The following is a 6,238-nucleotide window of genomic DNA, read 5'->3' as shown; positions in this document are numbered from 1 at the left end:
GCCCCTTAGTGTCCAAATGTTCGATGGTGTTACAGGGTTTACGGGGGAGCTGGCCTTGATAGGTTACTCCTTCAGAGGGTTGGTGCAGACTCTCCCGGCCGAATGGCCTCCTTCTGCTCTGTAGGTTTTCTCTGATGACAAAGGTGGCGGTGTAAACACCTGGACTGGATCACCTGTTGAAAGTGGAGCAGAAGCTCAGTTTAAAATTGTAATTTGAAAATCCTGGACTGGATCCAAAATCACTGATTATTATGAGAGATGATTTTAAAGCATGTTTTTTTGGGGGTGGTGCTTGGATCTTATAGAAACATATAAAATTATGAAGGGAATAGATAGGATAGATGCGGGTAGGTTGTTTCCACTGGTCGGGGAAAGCAGAACTAGGGGGCATAGCCTCAAAATAAGGGGAAGTAGATTTAGGACTGAGTTTAGGAGGAACTTCTTCACTCAAAGGATTGTGATTCTATGGAATTCCTTGCCCTGTGAAGCAGTAGAGGCTCCTTCATTAAATGTTTTTAAGATAAAGATAGATAGTTTTTTGAAGAATAAAGGGATTAAGGGTTATGGTGTTCGGGCCGGAAAGTGGAGCTGAGTCCACAAAAGATCAGCCATGATCTCATTGAATGGTGGAGCAGGCTCGAGGGGCCAGATGGCCGACTCCTGCTCCTAGTTCTTATGTTCTTATCTCGAGGGATTCTGAGGAGAAAAGCATCGACACTATCTTGAGTTCAGAGTGGAATGCATCTATTTTACCACATTGTTAAGATGATGGGGGAGTAGAGGAGTATTACAATCCAATTTGTTATGCTTAATAAATGTTCTTTTCTTGTTGTTAAAACTAGTTAGCAATCCTGTGACTCTGCTCCTCCATGTTTTTAAAAAAAAATAAAAGTTGCGGTCTTTTGGTCCAGTGAATCCATGCTGGGATCTTCCCAGCCAGTTAACTGAAATGGTGACAAACATTTTCGGCATCTGAGGCATTTGGATTTTGCTTATAAATTTAAAGTGCTCAATTGGTTATTTTTCCCAATTAAGGGGCAATTTGGCGTGGCCAATCCACCGAACCTGCACATCTTTGGGTTGTGGGGGGTGAGACCCACGCAGACACGGGGAGAAAGTGCAAACTCCACACGGACCGTGATCGAACCCGGGTCCTCGGCAGCGTGAGGCAGCAGTGCTAACCACTGCGCCGCCGTGCCGCCCCAGCCTTTTGATCTTGTAAGCATCAATAATATTGTGTGGTCAGTATTGTCCAAGCATTTCCCGTCATGGAGACCAAGTAGTAAGCTTGCCTCAGTGCTAAATGCATATTCAAAAAAACAGCTTCTAGATTCAATAACTGCTTCTTCCCCGCTGTTACCAGACTCCTGAAGGACTGAACTGATCTCTCCACACATCTTCTCTACTGAGTAGCACTACACTCCGTACGCTTCACCCCATGTCTGTGTCTATGTATTTACATTGTGTACCTAACGTATGTCCTATATTTTTCATGTATGGAACGATCTGCCTGGACTGCACGCAGAACAATACCTTTCACTGTACCTCGGTACACGTAACAATAACCAAAATCCAAATGATATATGACTGGTAATTGTCACCATATAACTAATTCTAGTTACAAGATGATTATGTGGGTTTTGACCGGGGATTACCAGCTCAAAATATGCCCCAAAATAGTTGATAGTTCAATAGAAGTATAACCGTTGGAGATTTTTGAAGCAATTATAATCTGCCACACTCAACCACAAGTTTAAAAGAGTCCCAGTTGTAATGAGGGCAATATTTGTATCACCCCCATTCTGCAGTTGGACAGCCTAAGGGTGTCCACCCTGAGGGCAGTTCAGGGGGCCATTGAGGGCTCCAAGGTGCAAAGCGAAGGACGACAGGAAGGAGAGGCAGGCTCCACTCTCCCCACTTGGCCCCGTTGAATTTTTATTTTAAAGTGACTGTGTGCAAGGACCCTGATGTTCCGGAGGAAACCCACGCAGACACGGGGAGAACGTAAAAACTCCCCACAGACATGGCCAGAATTACCTCTGCAGTCCCCATCGCTTCCCTTCGCGGGCCAGCGAGACTTCAGAGCTGACAGTCCTCTGATTGGGTCAACAGCATTCCCTCCCCCAAATTGGACACCAAGCTCGGAGGGGGAAAGTTGAATGCCGTCTCTGGGAATACCCCTGCGTCAGTCCCTCCTTGATGCCAGGTACAGGATTAGGTCTCCCATTTGCTCCTTTCATCAGTGTCCTCGAAGCCCAGGGAAAATCCAGCCCAGTGAGTGAGTGAAACTAAGGAATTCGCTGCTATAGCTCCAGAAAACGTTTAACTTCTCCCCGAGATGACCCATCTCTGGCTCCGGCCTACCTTTCCACAGTGCGCGCGTCCACAGAACCTCTAATGGTAACTTTACTTTTTATTATTAATCAAAGGAACGCCCGCTTTAATAAACTGTTGACATGGATCACGATAGGAATATCATTGAGAGACAGCATGGTGGTTAGCACTGCTGCCTCACAGGACTAGGCACTCTGGGTCGATTCCAGCCTTGGGTGCGGAGTCTGCACGTCCTCCCCGTGTCTGCGTGGGTTTCCTCCGGGTGCTCCGGTTTGCTCCCACAGTCCAAAGATGTCCAGATTAGGTGGATTGGCCGTGATAAACTGCCCCTTAGCGTCCAGGAATGTGCAGGTTAGGTGGGGTAAGGGGACAAAGCAGGGGAGTGAGCCGAGATAGGGTGTTCTTTCAGAGGGTTAGTGCAGAGTTGATGGGCCGAATGGCCTCCTTCTGCACTGTAGGAATTCTATAGTCCAATCCTTCTGCCAATAGGAACCATTTCTTTCTATCTGCTCTGCCTAGACCCGTCGTGGTTTACAACACCTCATCAAATCTCCTCTTAATCTTCTCTTCTCCAAGGAGAACAGCCCCGTGTTTCTCCAATTTAGCCACATAACCAACGTCCCTCATCCCGGGAGTCATTCCCGTAACAGCCTCCCTGAACAGGCGCCGGAATGTGGCGACTAGGGGCGTTTCATAGTAACGTCATTTGAAGCCTACGTGTGTCAATAAGCGATTTTCATTTCATTTTTTCATTTCATTCGTCTTAGAGTCACAGAGGTCCTTCTGCGCCGCTCGAAAACAACCACCCACGTTGGGGTGTTTCTGCTCCCGTTTTCCCATTTCCCCCTGCCCCCCACCTTTCCGAACAGCACTGTGGGTGCTCCGATATCAGGTGGCCTGCAGATGCTCACCACCACTTTCCTGAGGGGCCGTTAGGGACGGCCTTAGCCGAAAGGCTCGCTTTCCAGAACAAAGAGTTCCCAACAGCGAATTCTCTGCACTTACTAATTGCAGACTGCACATTGCCCATTCCCTGAGGTACGACATTACAGCACTGACTGAGTCACACTATGTTGAGCGATTCTGTCTTCGATATTGAAAATGAAATGATTGATTTCCTGCGTTTCTAAGAGGGGTGTTTTCCTCCCAATCTATAATGGCACATGTCCAAATCTTGCTTTTGTAAATTCCAGTTTCTAGATGACAGAAGATTGCTTTCTGCCGCGTGAGCAGATGGCCATTGGTGTAAGAATTTCCCTGTGTGGTTTATTTCCCTCCGCTGTGGCTAATACTCGTTCTGTGAACCGTATCTTCTCACACACAGGACCCGGTTAAATGTAACCGGGTCCTCACTCCTTTTTAGCTGGCTCTACTGCTGCCGGCCTTTTATACTAGTGCTGGGTTAACTCAGTCCAGCGAGCATGGGGAAACAATCTCCCCCAGCTGGATGAGCCCTGTGCAGGTTATCACAACGACAAGGGGCGGGATTGATTGCCATTCTGCAGATTAAGTGCGATGGCGGACGGCGGGGTGCGTCCTCACACCGGGCCGTCCACTTTTCAACTCGTTAGTTGTGCGTAAACGAGGAGCTCATTGATCGGGGTCGGGCAGGGATTCACCAGCCTGCCATTACCTCATGGTGTCTGTGGTCGTCACCACTATTGTATTATATTGTATATACTGCATTGCATACGAGGGTATTATGGTAAGGCCCCTGTACTACAGGCACGGGGGTAGATCCCTGCCTGCTGGCTCCGCCCAGTAGACAGAGTATAAATGTGTGTGCTCTCCGAGCTGCAGGCATTTCAGCGGCAGCTGTAGGAGGCCACACATCTCTGTGTAATAAAACCTCGATTACTCTCTACTCTCGTCTCATCGTAATTGATAGCGCATCAATTTATTACGCAGAGATTTTACAAAGATGGATCTCCGCATCAAGCCGGATCGCCTGCAGCTGCATCCTCAAGCAGACAACGCCAAAAAGGACTTCGCACATTGGCGAGCTTGCTTTGAAGCCTACATCGGTTCTGTGACAGACCCAATCTCAGAAGCACAGAAGCTCCAGATTCTGTACACGCGGCTGAGCTCCAACGTTTTTCCCCTCGTCCAGGATGCGCCGACCTACGCAGAGGCCATGGCGCTACTGAAGGAGAATTACGCTCAGCAGACCAACAAAATCTACGCCAGGCACCTCCTGTCCACACGGCGCCAACTTCCCGGTGAGTCTGTGGAAGATTTCCGGCGTGCCCTGCTCGCCCCGGTGAGAGACTGTGATTGCCAGGCCGTTTCGCCGCTGAACATTCTAACCTGCCAATGAGAGACGCGTTCATTACGGGCATAGGATCGGCCTACATCCGCCAGCGCGTGTTAGAAGGGGCTACGCTTGACCTCTCGGCGACCAAGAAACTAGCGCTCTCGCTCACCGTCGCCTCACGCAACGTACAGGCGTATGCCCCTGACCGCACGGCCCACCCCTCCTGGGCATCGTGGACCCGGCCAGCGGCCACCCCATCTGGAACCCCATCAGCGACTGCCCCCAACCAACCCCACGCCTGCACCGCGCGGCAGCCAACCAACACCGAGGGACCCAAGTGCTACTTCTGCGGACAGACAAAACAACCCCGGCAGCGCTGCCCGGCGCGGAGCGCGCTCTGCAAGGCCTGCGGCAAGAAAGGACATTTCGCTGCAGTGTGCCAGGCCCGCTCAATCGCCGCTATTGTCCCTGCACCCCCCGCATGCGGCCAGTGGGCGGAGCCATCTTCCCTGCCTCAGGACACGTGCGGCCCGAGGGCGCCGCCATCTTGCCCGCCTCAGGACCCCTGCCCATCGGGCACCTCATCAGGCCGTTCATCGCCTGCAACCGCCGACGACCAGCCGCGTCTCGCCTCCGTCACGATCGACCCGTTCCGACCGCACAACCTCGCGACTGCGTCGACAAAGGTGAAGGTCGACGGGCACGAGATATCCTGCCTTCTGGACTCCGGGAGCACAGAGAGCTTCATCCACCCCGATACGGTAAGGCGCCGCTCCCTCGCGGTGCACCCCGCTAACCAAAGAATCTCCCTGGCCTCCAGATCCCACTCCGTGGCGATCCGGGGGTACAGCAACGCCACCCTCACCGTCCAGGGGGTAGAATTCAGCGGCTTCCGGCTCTACATCCTCCCCAACCTCTGCGCTGCCTTGCTACTCGGCCTGGACTTCCAGTGAAACCTCCAGAGCATAACCCTGAAATCTGGCGGCCCCTACCACCCCTTACTGTGTGCGGCCTCGCGACCCTTAAGGTCGACCCACTTTCTCTGTTTGCAAACCTCACCCCGGATTGCAAACCCGTCGCCACCAGGAGCAGACGGTACAGCGCCCAGGACAGGACCTTCATCAGGCCTGAGGTCCAGCGGCTGCTGCGGGAAGGTATTATCGAGGCCTGCAACAGCCCCTGGAGAGCCCAAGTGGTAGTGGTGAAAACTGGGGAGATACACAGGATGGTCGTGGACTACAGCCAGACCATCAATCGTTACACGCAGCTCAACGTGTACCCCCTCCTACGCATATCTGATATGGTCAATCAGATTGCACAGTACCGGGTCTTCTCAACAGTGGACCTGAAATCTGCCTACCACCAGCTCCCTATTCGCAAGGCGGACCGCCCGTACACCGCGTTTGAAGCAGACGGCCGCCTTTACCATTTCCTTAGGGTTCCATCGGCGTCACTAACGGGGTCTCAGTCTTCCAACGGGAGATGGACCGAATGGTTGACCGGTACGGACTGCGGCCCACTTTCCCGTACCTGGATAACGTCACCATCTGCGGCCACGACCAGCAGGACCACGACGCTAACCTTTCCAAATTTCTCCACACCGCCAAACTCCTCAACCTAACTTACAACAAGGAGCAGTGTGTGTTCAGC

The sequence above is a fragment of the Scyliorhinus torazame genome, chromosome 30 (genome assembly GCF_047496885.1).
Source record: "Scyliorhinus torazame isolate Kashiwa2021f chromosome 30, sScyTor2.1, whole genome shotgun sequence".
NCBI lineage: Eukaryota > Metazoa > Chordata > Chondrichthyes > Carcharhiniformes > Scyliorhinidae > Scyliorhinus > Scyliorhinus torazame.
This window is presented reverse-complemented; position numbering follows the sequence as displayed.